The 18,875-nt window shown below is 42.1% G+C and overlaps 1 pseudogene; it reads left to right on the top strand.

The window, feature by feature from the left end:
- The first annotated feature begins 3,898 nt into the window (after nt 1-3,898).
- Nucleotides 3,899-6,034, top strand: LOC147972162 (uncharacterized; annotated as a pseudogene).
- The last annotated feature ends 12,841 nt before the right edge of the window (nt 6,035-18,875 follow it).

Below are 18,875 nucleotides of genomic sequence, written 5' to 3'. Positions count from 1 at the left end.
ACGTTTCTCAGTTAAAGAAGTGCCACGCGGAGATGGCTGACATACCTTTGAGAGACACAGTGCCGTTGGAAACTATTCAGTTGGATAACGATTTGACCTACGAGGAGAAACCAGTTAAGATCCTCGAGTTTGCCAGCCGAGTTACCCGCAGCAAGGTTATCAAGTTTTGCAAGGTTCAGTGGAGCCACCACATAGAGGATGAAGCCACCTGGGAACGAGAGGAAGATATGCTCAAAGACCACCCTCACCTATTTTCTAGCCAACCCGAATCTCGAGGGCGAGATTCATCTTAAGGGGGGTAGGTTTGTAACATCCCAAATTTTCAATTTGGAATGTTATACATTAGATCATCAATGCATACCATATTTTATTTTGCATTTTGGTTGATCCTAGAAATTCTACGCAACTCAATGACCCACGAAGAGAGTTGGGGATTTCGTTATTTTTATATTTGAGTTTTCTCAAATTTTGAGAATAGGATCATTTGATTTTATTTATTTTATCATCAGTTATTTCTATTACAAAAATATGAGAGAGGGAATAAAATGACTTTCCCAAAATAAAGAAATATTGAGGATTTAATAATAAAATCAAATAAGATTTTATTTCGGAGTTTTTCGGTGTTTTATTTGAATTTAGGAAAAATGTGCATTTAGGTCCCAAATAAATGTTCACCTTGTGCGGCTTGATTTTAGAAGCCCGTGAAAATTTATTTCGGAATTTTTGGAGTCCGTTTAGTATTTCTTTTTATTTTTCTTCTACGCGTAATTATTTTAAAAAAAATATCGAACCGACCTACGGGCCGTGTCCGACTAGGACTCCGGCTCGGCTAGCCTTTATAAGCCGGGGAGAGGTCCAGCCCCAGCCCCAGCCGAACCCTAGCGCCGCCCCGCCGCCGCCCCCGCCGCCGCCGCCCTGCCGCCGCGCCGCCTCGCCGCCGCCGCGCCGCCCCGCCGCCGCCCCGCCGCCACCGCGCCGCCTCGCCGCCGCCCGAGGTCCGCCGCCGCCTCGAAATCTGGGCCATTTTTTTTATTTTTTTCAAAAAACCGTTCGGTTTTTCCGTTGGTTTTTTAGTTTCGGTTTTTTTAAATAGATCGGTTTTCCGGTTTATTTAATTTAGCGAGCGTTCGTCGTTTTTTTCTTTTTCTCGGATTAAATCCGCGATTTTTCTGATCGCGATTCCTGATCCGATTTTCGTTTTAGTATAACTTTTCTCTCGTTTATCGGAATCAGACGATTCAAGCGCCTGAAGTTTCGTCTTGAAACCCTCTATCCGTTTAACCAACTTAAACAAGATTTTGCTACTGTAAAATTTGCCCTAGATCCAGATTAGTAGAACGAAGTTATTTTCTTTCGCCGTTTGACTTCCGTTGCTTCGTTCGATTTGATTCTTTTTGCCAACCAGAGTTCTTAAGTTTTACCCGTGCATTAGATGAGTACTTATTGTATGCTTGTTTCTTTGTTTGTGATAGAATACCCGGAGTGCGCCGCTTGTTACTTCGAATCGCTAGGTTTCCCGGATCATTAGCAAGGCAAGTAACACTTTGATCATACCTTTCCTACTACCCAGTTTTATTGCATTAGATCAATCCTCAAACATTGCATGATTAGGATCTAATTAAATTGTGGGATGGGAAGTAGTTGAGGTAGTACCTATTACCTGTTTATTATCAAACCTTTGGGAGTTACTTCTACGTTTGCTTATTATGCTATGCTATGCTAGTAGACGTAGATTGGGTGAGTGATATCCATGACAGATGTGAGTTTTGTTAATTAATGGTTTATCTAAGGTGGCAACTTAAACACACATCTTGGTGGATTGAGGCACCTGGGTATTCCAGGACTTGCCTGTTTTCTTTTGGACCGCCACCCAGGCTCAAAGGGATCATGAGACTATTCATACTAGAAACTTCCGTGTGCAGCCACAAGCTATTATGGGCTCTAGCATAGTTGACTAAGTCATGCGAACTCTTACAGTGGCAGACTAGCAGATGTAGGGGATGTAGGTGGTACGGTCTACCCGATCGTAAGGTGCTAGCGCTTCTGAAAGACTATGTCTCGGTCATCCGTCTTCTCAAACACCATGTAGTGCGAGAAACCAAACGGAGGCGATCGAGTCTTGTGGGGAAAAGTGCGCAAACCTCTGCAGAGTGTAATAAACTAATCATGATTAGCCGTGTCCTCGGTTATGGACATCTTGAGTATCTAGTACCTGGATTATCATGTGAATCTCAACATGTTACTTTAAATTAATTTTGTTGGGTTATGTTTAATGATGATGCTTAATTGGGATTGAGAATGCTGTCAACCATTCTCAATGTTTAACAACTACCATGATAGTTAAATAAATTTATTCCTTTGAAGTAGGGAAAAATTGGCTTTACGCAAAACCGTAACCATAGAGCTTTCCACCAGCCAAATATGCATATAGTATAGCTGTTTCATTCCATTACTCTCTATGTGTTACCTTGCCAGCATATTCCATGTGCTGACCCGTTTCGGGCTGCAATGTTAATGTTGCAGACTTTTCAGACGACGATTAAGGAGTTTTTAGGTCGTGGTTCTATACTCAGTGATGCCGTTGGAGTTGATAGACTCACTTATCTTCCAAGCCTTCCGCTGTTATCGTTATTAGATGGCCTTAAGCCATATTTATTGTAATAAGTTCTCTTATGAGACACTCGATGTAATAAGTGTGTGATTGCTACTCTGCTATAAATCCTCCGAGTACAGTGTGGTGTCAGCATTACTGATCCAGGGATGACACGGAGCACAGAGATCAGACTGTTTGAGGTCTGGTCGCTACAGCTGCTCTAGCTCACTTGTGACATGGTCCGTGGCGCCGGAATCAACATACCACACGCCATCTCCTCCTTGCTCACGCATGGCTGCAACAACATGTTTAGCATCGAGAACGTAGTCCTCATCAAAGCGGTGCCAGCAATCCATAACCTCATGGCCGGCCTTCTTGCAGAGTTGGCAGCGAGGGCGACCATGAGAGGAAGAGGAGGAGCGGCGGCTAGTGTTGTTGTTGAAGCCACCACCCCCTGATCTGTTGCCAGAATTGTTGTAGTTGCCGCCTCCGGCGTTGCTGTAGTTGTTGTTGTATCCGTTGTCCTGGGAGTTGCCACGCCCACGCCCACTGCCGCGTTGCGCGTGGTGACCACGCCCACGGCCGCGGCCACGCGAGACGGCATTGGCGGAGGATTGACAGAAGCTGGCGCCATGAAGGAGGCTGAGGCGGGCGTCGAAGCTCAGGAGCTGGCTATATAGCTCCTGGACGGTGATCGGCTCCACCCGAGCTGCAAGGGCCGAGACGACTGGATTGTAGTCCATGTCCAGCCCGGCCAAGATCTTGGACACGATCTCCGGATCGAAGAGCGCGGCAGCAGTGCAGGCAACTTCATCTGTGAGGCTCTTAATCTTTCCAAGATATTCGGCCATAGTCATGTTACCTTTTTGAAGATTCGTAAGCTCGATGCGGGTATTGATAGCTTGGGCTTGGCTCTGGGCGGCGAACATGTCGTGGATGGTGCGCCAGACTTCAGCCGGCGTCTGTAGCGTGGCGACTTGTGCAAGGATGTCGCGGGAGAGGGAGCCCATCAAGTAGCCTTGGAGCTGTTGTTGTTGTGCAAACCAGAGGGATCTCGCAAAGTTCAGCACCTGTTCTTCTTTGCCGTCCTTGGTGATGGTGAGGGTGGCCGGCGATGCCGGGCTCTTCGCGTCGAGATGATGTTCCATCTGCGCGCCCTTGATCTGTGGTAGGACGATGGCCTTCCAGAGCAAGAAGTTGCCCCTCGTCAGCTTCTCTTGCGGCGGCGATCCGAGGAAGGAGGTGGTGGAGTTGGAGGTGGATGATGACGCAAACGTGGAGGAGAAGGAGGTGGTGAGCGCACCCATGGTGCTGGGCGTCATGGATGCGGTGGTGGTGGACATGGCTGCGGTCACCTGGTAGCTAGATGCGATCTCTATCCAATCTATCGAGGAAGAAGCTCTGTTACCATGTAAAAGGTTTATGGAAGCGTTGAACCCTTTGCTCGGGCCGCGGTTGTATATATATGCTGTATGCCGTGGCTTACAAGAACGATCGAGAGGAGATCGATCGTGACTGTTACAGGAGGTTGAGAGAGATAAAACAGAAGAAGAGATAGAAAGAGATACAAATTAAACAACTTTCCTATCTCTACACAATTCTTCTAACACTTCCATGCATTTTGATTTACACGAGTGCATATCAACCACTATTGTTAACTTGTAGCACTCGGGAAAGAGAAACTTATCTATCCACTGCTCAGTTTACGAGAATGTTACTCCCTCTGTCTCAAAATGTAAGACGTCTTTTGACACTATCACACTTACGTATTTGAGACAGAGGTAGTACTATGCTTCTAGTGGCTCCCCCTCCCTTCACACCAATGAGGAAGACATTTTATTTTACAATTCTAATGTTTTAACTTGTCTTCCATTCTTGTGGACCCAGGACATTTGATGTCATATTCATTCCCTAATGACGCTACGAGACGCTGCCCGTGCTGCCTGCATATCTCATGCCTTTCGAAGTTCTTGGAAATGCTATACCAACCTTACCTTTAATATTCAAACAATAGTGTTGCCGGATGGCATGGATTTCACCTACAGAGTTGATTACATTTTGAAAAAAACACTCAGGCATTGGCGTGAAGACATTCGAGCTTGATTTATCCTGTTGCTACAACCCCAATCCTCTAGGTGGCTTGAGATAGTGGTTAAACCTGGCATTGAAAAACTTACCCTTGTGATGCCTGAGAGGGAGGCAGTCAGCTTCCCTTGCCATGTTTTGTTTAATGGGAATGGGAGCTCGATCTGGTATCTTCAACTTACTGACTGTTCCTTCCATCCTACAGTCAGTCTTGGTTGCTTGAGATTGACATGCCTGACGGTATTGCATCTTGAGTGTGTGGGAATTTCAGGGGACGAGTTAGGGTACGTTTTTCCAGCTGTGTTGCTTTGGAGCGATTGGAACTCTCGAGATGCTTCGATATAACTTGCTTGAAGATACCTTTCCAGCTGCAGCGGCTCAGCAACCTGCATGTATTAATTTGCCCCAAACTGCAGATATAAAGATTGAAGCTCCAAATATTTATAGGTTTTGCTTTATTACATTTGGCCAAGTAGATGTCTCACTTGGAGAATCATTGCGACTGAAGAACCTAGAGATGTTCGATTGCCGCCCCCTCTGTTATGCACTCGAAGAGCTTCCATCCATTGCGCCGAATCTTGAAACTTTTAGCATATATTCACCCCGTGAGGTATATTCTAAAACTCTTTGTGATCATTTTCTTGGAAGGGAAGTAGGGAACGTTCTGTGATTATTCAGTAGCACTCTTATGCATAGAACAATAGTGATACCTTGGAATATTAATTAACATATGGCATATTTATGCAGGTGGTAAATACAAGAATGGCATTGGCGCCTAGCAAGTTCCTCCACCTGAAGTACCTGAGTATTAGTATTCATGTTCATGGTGACTACGACTATTTTTCTCTAGTTTCTTTTCTTGGTGCGGCTCCCTCCTTCGAGACATTCATACTGAATGTAAGTCACTCTTCACCCTGCCAATATTTTTGAATGCACTCATCATGCAGATATAACAAGTCTCTATGGTTGAACCATCTATTCAAGTATTTAAACTATTGTTTGTATCTTCAGGTTCAGACACAGCTAGAACACACCAATGAGTTGCTTTCTGAAGATCCCTCACATCTAAGGAAGATGCTAGGATGCCGCCATGACAAGCTCAAGGAAGTGAAGATATCTCGGTTCTACCCTTCAAAGAGCTTGGTTGAGCTGACGTGCCATATTCTCGAAACCACATCATCACTGGAGTGCCTTACACTGGACACCGCCGGTGGTGGTCTCCGGTGTTCTGACCGCGAGTTCTGTAAGTGTTCCTTCTTGGATAGAACCAAGGAGGCCCGTAAAGCGGTCCTGGTAATCAGAAAATACATCGTGGGAAAAGTTCGGTCTAGAGTTAAGCTAGATGCTGTGGAATAGTTGTCAATGTGCACACGTGTACACCACTACACCCACAAGTTTTGGGAGTGTCTCTCTTTTTTGGCAAACCTCGTAAGGGGATAGGGTGTTCATGCAATTCGTCAAGAGTAGTAGTTTTTTTTGGTTTGTTTGTTTGTTTGTGTGTGGTCAAGAGTAGTCGATTGGCAGGAGCTTAACCGGTGCCCTTTTTTCAGTTGCCCAGTAGTATTAGCTTGACTTCTCGTTACTGCTTGCTTTACGTTCACGAACGTCGCTTCCAGGTACAAGTTCGTAGAAAAAGCCTAAATCCTGCGTGTTTCATTTGGACGGAAAGGAACAGGGCATTTAGAGCAACTCTAGCAGACCCTGCATTCTGTCGGCCCGCAAAACGTGTTTGCAGTTTGCATAAAATGGTCTTTGCGGGCCGGCGTAGATGGCTACAGATGTAGACCCCTCAAATGGACCCGTATAAAAGTATATTCGCGGAATATGCTTTTCTACGGGTCGGCTTTACGAGGTTTGCTTTTTGCATCGCTGCATCTCGCATCTCATCGGCCCGCAAATATCAAATCCAACATGATACAATAATCAAAAGCAAAACTAAACTATTCAAATCAAACATAATACAATAATCATTCACATTACAAATAATTATTCAAATCATCGTAGAAAACTTAAATAATGCAATACAAAACTTGTCATGAATACAAATACAAATGAATACAAAAATTAGTCACTGTCCAGCCTTTTGCCAATGGTGCTCAATGAGATCCTCTTGAAGTTGAAAGTGTGTGTTTGCATTTTCAATCTCCTTGTATGTTTGAAGAAAAGCTCTAATGCGGTTAGGGTCTCTACCTGGTTTGACACGGCTACCTACATTGTCGTAGAAGAATTCCAAGTTCATTCCTCTCTCATCTTCAAGAATCATATTGTGCAGGATAACACATCATGTCATGATATTTTTCAAGGTTTTCTTATCCCAAAAACGAGCAGGACCACGGACAATGGCAAATCTAGATTGCAAAACACCGAATGCTCTTTCAATGTCTTTTCGGGCTGCCTCTTGCACCCTTACAAATTCACATTGTTTTTTAGTTTTGGGTTCTTTGATGCTTTTGACAAATGTGCACCAAGAAGTGTATATACCATCTGCAAGATAGTACTTCTTTGTGTATTCATGCCCATTGATAATGTAGTTGCAAGCAGGAGCATCACCACTAGCAAGCCTAGCAAACAAATGAGACCGTTGCAACACATTGATATCATTGAGAGTGTCCGGCATACCAAAAAAGCAATGCCAAATCCATAAATTCTCGGATGCTACAGCCTCTAACACAATTGTTGCATCACGAGACTTGCCACAATACATTCCTTGTCATGCCTTGGGGCAATTTTTCCAAGTCCAATGCATACAATCAATGCTACCTAACATGCCAAGACAACCTCTCCTCTCATTAGATGCCATCAAGATACTCATGACCAAAGACACGGATGATCACCTTTGTAAATCTACGCACAGACTCAATTGTAGTATCTTCACCAATGTGAAGGTACTCATTGGCATAGTTAGCCGGAACACCATATGCAATCAACCGCATTGCCGCGGAGATTTTTTGATATGCACTCAATCCCTATAAGCCCGCGACATTTCTTCTTTGAGTAAAATACTGGCAATTTGCCTCGCAAGCTTGAACAATTTTGACAAAGAGGGATTGGCGCATTCGGTACCTTCTCCGAAAGAGGTGCGGTGTATATGTAGGATTCTCCGCGAAGTAGTCTTGCATCAATATCTCGTTTCCAAGATGACGATTCCGAGGAATGCAAACACGTCTATCGGTCGATCCTCGCCTCCTCTTCCGGTTCTCGTGTTCGTGCTCCTTCACGGCAAGTGCCATGACTAATGTCTGTTGCCGAAAGTTCGCAACCATGGTCTCAACATCCGAGTCGTCCGAATCGGACAAATCGGAGAGCAAGAACTTCTCGCACGGGCTCAACTCCATCTACATGTGTACTGGCACGTCAATCAACTATATCGCTCGCTCGCAAAAATCACAAAAATACGCACTAACCGATGGCGGATGCGGCGGGTGATCCCGGGCGGCGACGAGGAGGCGAGCTCGACGGTGGTCGATCCCCCGGTGGCGGCAGCGACGAGGGCGGCTCTTCTCGCCGGATCCGGGAGGGGGGAGGAGGTCGGTGCAACGTCTCGACGCAGGAGGGTGTGGGGTGGCTCCGCGGCGCGATTCCGCCCGCAGATTTGGCCGGAATCGCCGGCGGCGGGCGGGCGGAAGCAAAGGCGGTCGACGGTGGAAGGAGGGGGGAGGCGCGCGGGCTGAAATGTCCCTCCCGCCAACTGCTTCTCTATGTTGCTGGGCACCACAGCCGTGAGGGGGAAACCCGCATATTCCCGGGTTAGGGGCGGGATTTGGCCGTGTCCCTCAAAATTTTTTACGGACCGGAGTGGGATGCAGAGTCTGATTGGGCAGGTTTTTTTTGCCTCTACCTGCATTATGGCGGTTATTTTACGGGTGAGGGACGGATGCGGATCTGGTAGAGTTGCTCTTGGCCTGTCGTTTTATAATCCCGCAGTATCAGTGAATACCAAAAAGCAGCACTTTGGACGGAAGTGAACACGGAGGACGCAGCGTTAGGTTCGGTTGTTGCCGTTTGTGGGGGATTCAACTTCCATTTCAATTTTTTTAAAATAAATTCGCGTAGCAAAAAAGAAGAAAAAAACAATCATCTTTGCGCGGAGAACACTGGAAGGAGTAATTGGTGGCTGAACTGTTGCTTTACACGACACTGGAAGGAGTAATTGGTGTTGCTTTACACGAAGCTGTAGCTCAATCTTGAAGGAGTAATGAGAGCGGTACTTTTAAAATTGGTTATACCTCATTTAATTCTTTTAATTCCGTATGTTCGCTAATTTCGAAACTCTTTCAGTGAATTGAGGTATTTAACTTTTGGATTTGATTTACGATTTTGACTAGACCAACGAATTTTCAAATCAATCGGTAGCAACCGGCATATACAAAGATATCAATAATGCGCACTTTCCCACCAACCAGAAAAAAGCACCATCATATGATACTATAGGCATCAATATAGTACATACAGCCATTGACGCAGAAATTCATCACTTAAAAATACATTGGTTAGCGGATGACATGGAACCACACCACGGAAGGCTCGTCAGATTATAACATTATAAATACTCCCTTCATTTTTATATACAAGGCCACTATCAAAAATACAATTTGTAACTATACAAGGCCAGTAACACTAATCGAGGCAAAATTAATGGTGTTTGCCTCGTATTAAAATTAATGATAGTAACAAAGGAAGACATTAATTATCCCTTGCATGCATGCGGGAATGAGAAGGATGGCTTGCATGTGCCTCATTAATCAATCAAAGAGGAGTGAGAGCATTGACTTGTTGTGCGTGGGAGAGAAAATACACATTAATTAACACGGCAAATAAGGAGACAAGCTGGCTTGCAACTTTGACTTAGGAATGCATTAACTTTTTTCTTGGTACCTGTAATATGGGTTTGTGGCCTTGTATACAAAAATGGAGGGAGTAATAATAAAACACACTCTATCATCTCTCCCACACACCAAACTAAATATACCATCAGTTCCAAAATATAAGGGGTATTAGTATTTTGGAATGTCATTTTTTTAACTTCGACCAAATTCAGAAAAAAAAAATATCAACGTCCACAATATTAAACAAAAAAAATATGGAAATTCATTCATGATGAATTCAATCATACCAATTTGACAATATGAATTTTAATACATTTGTCTACAAATTTGATCAAACTTAAAAGGTTTGACTTTTCAAAAAAGTAATACACCTTATATTTTGAAACAGTGTGACTAAATTTTAAAGAAACCCAACAACATACCAATGACGCAGCAAAGCGCGACCAACACTTCTAGTAGAATGGATAGTCTAATCCACCAATGGAGGACCCATAACCCCACTCGCAACCTCCATGTGTTGCCCTATGAATGGAGTTGGGGAAGCCAGAATTAAGGAAAGATAGATATAACTATAACATTTTGTATATTATTTATATGCAATTATTGTTATGAGTATGTAGGATTTATCAATCAAATCTCATGCATATATTTATTTTTATATTCCATCATGTGTGTATCGATCAACTCTCACGCCTATACTTATTTTTATATGCCACCATGTGTTACAAGAGATGCCAAGAGTGAAGGTGCCAAACCTAGCGTCATTTCCTAAATAAAAAAACACTCTAAAATATTTTGATTAGTATTGTTTTTAACATTTATTAATTGTTCAAAAATGCAAAAAAGGCAAAATATGATTAAATGTTGATATTTCGTTGCAACCAAGAGTCTACTATAATTGACATCTACATTAAAAAAATTGGGGCACAAGAAATTATGTTATGTTTGCTTTGGAGTTGTTTGAGAGGAAAAAAATCTTGTCATTGCCTCTCACAGATTGATAACCTTAGGCCACTCACTTAAGAGGAAAACGTTGCTTAACAACCTATCGCTATGAGCATCTCTAAGATTCAACCAACAAGTCTTGATATTGACAAAGACACCTCGAAGAGTTATTACTCTAAGATGTCGGTGGCCTTTTTAATCTTCCAAACCCTGCTATTGTACACTGATAAATAACATGATATTTCCCTCAAACAAAAAACACATTCGATTGCCAAAAAATGAAGAAAAAAATGATCAAATTGTTCTAGCATGTCCACACACCATGAACCAATATGGTGCACCCCCTTTTTTGCGAATTGGGCACCTGGTTTGACCAAAACATTGTAATGGTAGGTCGGCTACTTTAACTAGGAGGGTAGTCTCTCTTAGATGGATGGTAGGTATACTCCTAATGTTCCTAGAGGAGTAATTCCCATATTAATTATATGCATGTGTAAATAAAAGTTTTTATTGAGAAATTGGTGGAGTCACATGTATATAATAGTTAATTCTCATGCAGTGTGGCAAGCATATCAAACATCAAATCACATAAGTGCAAAATTTATTAAAGATATAACCAAACCCACATAATTTCAACACAAACACAAAACACTTGTGATGTAAGGTGATTATCTGAAAGGATCGAGAAGAGGTGTCTAGAGGGGGGTGATTAGACCCTCAACAAAGAAAGGTAGCAGTTTTTAAGCTCTTCAAGTTAAGGTGGAGTTTTAGCACAAGTTTAAACATTCACAATATATTTCAAGCAAGCATGGCAAGAGTATATGGGCAGCGGAAAGTAAAGCATGCAAATTGCAAGAAATTAAAGGGATGTGATTGGAGTGTGCAAATGCAATTGGAGACACGGAGATTTTTGGCGTGGTTCCAATAGGTGGTGCTATCGTACATCCACGTTGATGGAGACTTCAACCCACGAAGGATAACGGTTGCGCGAGTCCACGGAGGGCTCCATCCACGAAGGGTCCATGAAGAAGCAACCTTGTTTATCCTACCATGCCCATCGCCCACGAAGGACTTGCCTCACTTGGGTAGATCCTCACGAAGTAGGCGATCTCCTTGCCCTTACAAACTCCTTGGTTCAACTCCATAATCTTGACGGAGGCTCCCAAGTGTCACCTAACCAATCTAGGAGACACCACTCTCCAAAAGGTAATGGATGGTGTGTTGATGATGAACTCCTTGCTCTTGTGTTTCAAATGATAGTCTCCCCAACACTCAACTCTCTACACAGATGTGGATATGGTGGAAAGATGATTTGAGTGGAAAGCAACTTGGGGAAGGCTAGATATCAAGATTCTTGTGGTTGGATTGGAATGTCTTGGTCTCAACACATGAGTAGGTGGTTCTCTCTCAGAAAATGAGTAGTGGAAGTGTAGGCACGTTCTGATGACTCTCTCACAAATGGAGAAGGGGGTGGAGGGGTATATATAGCCTCCACACAAAATCTAACCGTTACACACAATTTACCAAACTCGGTGGGACCGAATAGTGAAACGCGGTGAGACCGACCTGGTTCAAAATGTGAACGTTAGGCTTTTTGGTGGGACCGATGTGCTAGAGTTAAGGTAAAACCTAAACTCGGTTTGACCGATTACACAAACTCGGTGAGACCGCCTTTGGTAAAAAACAAACAGAGAGTTGGTCAAGCAAACTCGGTGGGACCGACTGTTTATCTCGGTGGGACTGAAATAATTGCAACAGACAACAGAGAGTTTGCAAGCCCATCTCGATGAGACCGAGATCCCATCGGTGAGACCGAACTGATTAGGGTTTCTGGCAGTGGCTATGTCAAATGAACTCGGTGGCGCCGGATAGATCAAATCGGCGGGGCCGAGTTTGACTTTAGGTTTAGGACATATGTGGAAATGATAAAGTGGTTGAAGGCTTTGGAGCATATCACTAAGCACTTTGAGCAAGTAGACCATTAAGCAACACCTCATCCCCTTTTAATAGTATTGGCTTTCCTATGGACTCAATGTAATCTTGGATCACTAAAATAGAAATGAAGAGTCTTGAGCTTTTGCCAATCTTTGTCCTTAGCTTCTCAAAAGGGTTCCACATCCTCTTGTCCATGCCACGCCTTTGTTCAACTTTCTGAAATATACTAGATAAAAATATTAGTCCAATAAGAGATATGTTGACATTAATTACCAAAATCACCCAGGGAGCACTTGTGCTTTCATTATCAAACTAAAATACGAGATGTAAGACACATTTTACAGGGAACTGTAAAGGAGTGTGTCAATGGTTAGATGGTAGACTTTTCTAAACAACACATACACTCTAGACTTTTCTATTTGGCTATATCGTAGCCTAGAAACCGGTGGACCATATATGTTTATAAATATTTCTACCATGATATTGTAAGGTATTAAATATACATGACCACACACAACTGCATCAATACATTCATGCAACGTCACAAATTCATCTATTGATCCACGCAATCTTTTACTTTATGTTTTTCTCACATATAACATTACTTGGTTTAAAGGCCTTTTTAAGGGGTTGATGTCTCCAAAACGAAAACAACTAACATAGTTTTTGTTATACAATACTGCTTAAAGATAGCACAAAGAATGTACTTTTTAGTGATTAACATTAGAACAATATCACAAAGAATGACACTAATATTTAGCAAAAGAATAATGTGGTTAACTACAAAAGGTAAGTAATATAAATTTTTATTAGATAAAATTGTGGTGTAAAAAAATTAAATTATTACCAAGTATAAAATTAAAGCGTAAATTATGCCTATTTTACAAATAGAAATCATGCAAGAAAAATTATCAAATTCATACAAAGGCATATATTTGACTACACATTTGTGAAGTGAGTACAAAAGATAAAAACATCTTCTGGCAATTGGGCTAGACACGACCATTTCTCAAGAACCCTAGGTAAGGGCCATCGAACTGAGGTGAATCTCAGATAAATTCAGCGCAATTAGTACATCATGGTTGAAGACGACAATGTGGTACAACAAGGACATTTCTGCCCACCTACGGGCTAGAGGTGTATTCAGAGACAGAAGTGTGTGTGGCAACATAACAGTGGTGAGTATGTAAGGTACGGTTAATCTAGCAAGGCGAGTGAACCAAACCCATTAGACTAAGGTATAGGGCGTCGTTGCTCCTGCTGGGGTTGGGTCATTCGTCGTCTAGTGGGGCGTCAGAGTCACATAGTTGTCTCCAAGATTTTGATTATAATTGTACAATGTTGAATTTGTTGGAAATTTGTCCTAGAGGCAATAATATTGTATTGTTATACTTTCATGTTCATAATTAAGATTTTATATTCTATGATATAACTGATATGGTCCTGGAATATGCAATTCAGTGGAAAACTCATATGCACGTGTAGAACGATAAACGGGGAAATAAGATTCCTAGTCTTGCCTCTAAGGCTAGCTCAAGTGTTGTTGGTGATCACGTTTTCCGGATCTTAAGATATCGTTAAGTGTAATGATAGTCCTAAAATAATATTGAGAGTATGACGTTAGAAGAACGGTCATATTAAAATGACCCAAACTTGTTTTGTTATACTTTGAGATGATATCGTCACAAGTCAATTGTTATAACACATAGTGTTTTGTAGGAGATATGCCCTAGAGGTAGTAATAATAATTATTTTATATCTCCAAGTTCGTAGTTGAAGTTTATGTTCCATGTTATAATTGCAATGATTCTCGAATCTGCAATAACCACGAGGCTTGGAGTGAAACTCATTTGCACATGTGGTATATTAAACAGTAAAATGTATTCCTAGTCATGCCTCTATGACCTGCTCAAGTGTTGCATGATGGTCCTGTTTTCCTGATCATGGGCATTACTATGCCGGCAATTTTGAGGGCGCAATGTTAGAATAACACTTGTGCTGAATCGACCTGGATTGATGTTATGCTATGAGATACATTCGTCACAAGTAAATGGTTAATAACACGGAGAAAGTTAATGTTTGTATAATTCATTAGACCATGAGAGTGTTGAGTTCCTTCGTTCTTGCTTCGTTAACTTTTGGGTTTGTTAAACATCATCCATAGCTAGGTGGCTATTACGGCGGCTTACAGGTTGATGGAAAAGTATGACAAGGAACAAGATAGCTCAAGATTGTGATTTGCTCCTCCAACGATGGAGATATATTATTACACTACTAGGGAAAACGTTATACACAGAATCTTAGCAGCAGCGCGGTTTAAAAATAGGCGCTACTACTAACTAGCAGTAGCGAGCTTAAAGGAACCGCGCTACTAATAACTAGATAGCAGTAGCGCTCTAGGTGAAACAAGCGCTACTACTATAATTGCCACGGATTTGCCCCCAGGCTAGATATAGTAGTAGCGCCCTTCCCTGGACGCGCTGCTGCTAAAGTACTTAGTAGCAGCGTGTTTCTGCAAAACTCGCTGCTGCTAAGTGTTGCACCTAATTAAGTTTAGTCCCATATGTTGACTATTTAGATTCTATACAAAAAGATCAATGATGACCAATGTATATTTTTGATGCGTGCTTAGACTTAGCAATAGCGTTTTTCCTGAAAACGCGCTATAGCTACTTTAGCTATAGCACGTTTCCTGAAGTGCGCTACTTCTAGTTCGACTTAACCACCCGTCCGCTCAAAATTTCGCTAAGTACGTCCTCCTTCCCCCCACTGTTCCCCTACTCCTCTATCGCCGCCGCCCGAGCCTGAGCCTGCCCTCACCGCCGCCGCCCGAGGCCGCCGTCAACCTCACCGCCGCCGCCCGCCGCCGCTCTCGACCTCACCATCGCCGCCGCCTTCCCCACCCCCTCCGCTCTCGACCTCACTATCGCTCTCGACCTCACCGTCGCCGCCGCCTCCCCCAACCCCGTCGCCGCCTCCCGATCCCGAGCCCGCCCTCGCCGCATCTACCTCACCGTCGCCGAGCACCTCCCCGCCACCGTCTCTCCCCTCTCTGTAAGCCCCCACCCCTCCCCCACCCGCGTTCTCTCTGCTTAGTTAGTACTAGATGTTTTTTAGTAGTAGTAGATGTTAATTTATGGTTCATAGATAATGATTTTTAGCAGTAGTAAATGTTAATTAGTAGTAGTGATGGTACTAGTTAACTATTGTATAATGTAGTTTATTTTTACTGTTTTTAGTAAGTGTTTAAAATAATTAGTAAGTAAATTAATAAACTAGTTGAACTACTTTAGTTGTAGTTGAACTAGTTTAGTAAGTAAATTAATAAACTAGTTGAACTAGTTGAATTAATAGAACTAATGTATTTTTAGTAAGATAATTAATATAACTAGTTGAACTACTTTATTTTTAGAAAGAACTAGTTTTTTTTCTATTTATAGTAAGATTATATTTAGTAAGAACTAGTTGAATTAATAAAACTAGTTGAACATGTCATATTTGTTGTTATTTTTTAGTTTAAGCAATTATTCGGGATGTATTAGTGATAACTTATACAGTTTTTGCTTTTGCAGAAATCAAGGAGCCCCTCCATCATCCCCGCCGTCGTCCCCGACCCCCTCTGACATCGAGGTGAGACCAGCCAAATATCCATGTATATCTTGTGTTGCTCAAATAGGATATGTGGTTGCCCAAGTGGCCGTTCATGTTCAGTTTACACCTCCGAGTGGCCTATGTTTTGCCGGAGTGTTGATTAATTTCCGTTCCGGGAAATTTCGGGCGCTTGATAGGTCCTTTTTTAGCAAAGGTCATGCCGGATTTTTCCGTGAATTCTGGCATGACTTGTGCTAGAATATGTAGGAAATATTGAGTGGCCTGGATTTTCTCGAAAAATAATGATCTAATTTAGGTTTTTTAGTACATATATTTAATTGTACAAGTTTAACCTTTGAATTATGAACGTAGGAAATGTCGTACTCGGATGATGACAGTCTCCCGGGGGAGTGCAGCTGGTGCCATGACGATCGAGGTATGCGCGACAGGTTTATTGAGCTGGATGAAGATCGGCGCTTCATCGTTAAGCTCGAGGAGACCTTCGATGTTGAAACGGTACGCAACAACGACAAGTGTTTTTTCGTAATTAAGAATGACTTCAACTATTTCAACGTCTAATTTTCATATTTTACAATTCGACTAGCTTATCCCATGCCATGCAAGATGCTATGTCTTGGCAAGGATGGGTTTTGAAGACCATGAAAATTTTCAGACAAAGAAAATACACCTAAGGACCCATCATGATATCGATTTTGAAGTAAATCTGTACAATTCTCAGAGCGTAACCCATTTTTGGTTGCCAAAATTGGGAAGCACTTTGCAAAATGTGGTTTTTATGAGGGTATGATTGTCACCATGGATCTTGGTGATCCTGACATCGAGCAAGACAATATGGACATTTGGGTCCTTGTTGATACGCTTCCGATTCTACCGCAATGTGAGTTTCTCAAACATAGTTATTAACTAATTTATATTGTTTATTTCAAAATAGTTGACAGCTTATTTCCATTGACAGCTTATTTTGAATATTCAAAGAATGTGCAGAAGATGGTAGACAAAACCCACTACACTGATGGCTTCGAATTAACTTATAAGGAGAAAAGTCATCTAATTGCTTATTGTACTTATCTTGAGAATTACAATACCTATTATCAAACTCCTCCAAATTATGGTGAATACGTGCCACTAGTGCACGTGTTGAACCACGGTAACTTCTATGGAGATACACTGGTAAGATTTTTTTACTATTACGACATCCGTGCATCTTTTGCATACTTCTAAAACTAGTACATCATTGCTAACTACGAAGTTATTACTATGTTTTTCAACAGAAAATCCCGATGGATTGTGTGCCTCATCTGATGTATCAGAATGGTCGCCTTGCAGTTCTGAACATACAGCCAGGTCAATCTAAGGAGCTCACCTATGCATATCGGATTTCTAAAACCGGTGAACACATGCTAATCAAATAATGGAAAAAATGTTTGGACATTCGCAAGGAGGTTCTTGGAAGTAACACTAAGAGAAAGGCAAGAATTGGAGACAGGATAATCTCCATTCTCCATAATGGAGAGTTAGGGGCTATCTTGTTTTTTGCTATTTTACCTTAGAGAATATAGTAGGTCCTAAGAGAATATAGTAGGTCCTATGAGGTACAATATGTTTATTATGTGATACAATGTGTTAGAGTTGATGATGATGAGTACTTGTGATTACGACTAGTGACCAATTTGCTATGTGATGTCTCATTGATGAAAACGATGATCTTGAGGAGGTGTTATATGACAATGATGTATTATGATGATAAGTTGTTAATGATATGATGATGATGATATTTATTATATCATTGGGTGAAAGAACCGCGGATTAGTTTCAAGTGGATGTCCATCCACTTGAAACTAGTCCACGGTTCTTTCACCCCGTGATGTAATAACTCATTATGATGTAAAAACAATTTCTAAATTCCTATTGTATGAAAACTTGTGTAAAGGTGTACGAATACAACATGAAATAAAAAAGAAATAAAATACGAAATAATAGTAGCAGCGCGGGCAGGGAGAAGCGCTACTACTAATTACCAGTAGCGCTCCTCCGAGAAGTCACTACTACTAAGTCGATTTAGCAGTAGTGTGGGCAGAGGCACGCTACTGCTATACGTTAGCTGTAGCGCCTTATCAGTAGTGCATCGCCCCGCGCTACTGATAGGCCTAAAACCAGCGCTGCTGCTAGGATTTTCCCTAGTAGTGTTAGGGCCCTCTCGGTGTTACAATATCCATCATCGTCTGGCCAGACACAATGTGATTTGATCACATGGGGTGCTGGAACGTGGAAACGAGAAAAGAGAACAAAACCAATAATGAGGTTGCTGGTATAATGGAAAAGTTGTTGATTCACAAGGATGCCGATAAGTCTCACCTCAGGTATTTGTAACATATTGCGAAGCAACAGGTATAACACACAACAACTATAGGTTCACTCAAATATTCATTCATGTGGGTATAGCAGTCAATATGGATGTCCTCGGTTCCGCTATTGATCATTGATCAGAAAGTGTTCCGTTCATGTCTATACTTCACCGAACCTACAGGGTCACATGCTTAAGGGTCTTCTATGTGCTGAATACTAGACAGGGGGTCTGAGAGAAAGTCACCGAAGAAGTTTCGAAGACAACGGAAAGGTTCTAGAGAGAACACCAGAAAAGCTTCGGTAAAACTAAAAACTTGTTTCAGAGTAAACCATTAAGCCAACAAGGTTTCGGCACACGCCAGGAACTTTTTGGAGGTTGCCAGATTGTTCTGGTAACACTACAACAAAATTGACATATTGTGACGAAAATCCTCGTGACGATGGTCGAGAATGTCACATAAATTCCTAATGTGTGAAGTTGTCGTAGGTGACGTCACCAATTACCACAAACCGGTGACGGTGACCGTCACCGA

The sequence above is a fragment of the Triticum urartu genome, chromosome 5A, assembly GCF_056163025.1.
Source record: "Triticum urartu cultivar PI428250 chromosome 5A, HENAU_Tu73, whole genome shotgun sequence".
NCBI classification, from domain to species: Eukaryota; Viridiplantae; Streptophyta; class Magnoliopsida; order Poales; family Poaceae; genus Triticum; species Triticum urartu.
Note: the sequence above shows the minus strand (reverse complement) of the source record. Positions and strands in the feature narration are given on the sequence as shown.